We start from the raw sequence: 623 nt of genomic DNA, 5'->3' as shown, positions 1-623 counted from the left end.
AGGGATGCTGCTAAATATCCTACAATGGACAGGACATCCTCTCACAACAAAGAATTTCCAGCCCAAAATGTCAACTTTGCCAAAGTAGAAAAGTCCTGCTAAAGGGGACCTTCCATGTAATAGATGGAACCCACTCTAAGAAGAGAGGTCTTAGAAATGCCGTGGTTTTGGAGCTTTTCTATTGAGCCCTTCATATTTTCCATCAATAGCAAGGCCCAGGTATTAATTATATGGCCTTATTCTGTGACCTGGTTTGTCATTCCTGAAATAGCTAAAAATAAAACAGCTGTCATTCGGCTATCAAGAAGCAGTGGAACAGAAAATGCCAAGGAGGAGGTGTATCAGATACTCAGAGGGTGTAAAGTCATGGCTTTCCATGCTTTGGTGCTAGGGCATCTACAATGCATAGGAAGATTTTAAATGTGAATTTTTTGCTCTAGTCTATGAGTAGATACTTCATGACACTAGTTTGAAAATGCCTGAGTAATAACCTTGACTTTGTTTCTGCATTTGACATCTGTTGTTTTTGTTCACTGGCATCCCTTCCCTTTTCTTTCTTTCTTTCTTTCTTTCTTTCTTTCTTTCTTTCTTTCTTTCTTTCTTTCTTTCTTTCTTTCTTTCTT

The sequence above is a fragment of the Theropithecus gelada genome, chromosome 15 (genome assembly GCF_003255815.1).
Source record: "Theropithecus gelada isolate Dixy chromosome 15, Tgel_1.0, whole genome shotgun sequence".
Taxonomy (NCBI): domain Eukaryota; kingdom Metazoa; phylum Chordata; class Mammalia; order Primates; family Cercopithecidae; genus Theropithecus; species Theropithecus gelada.
Note: the sequence above shows the minus strand (reverse complement) of the source record.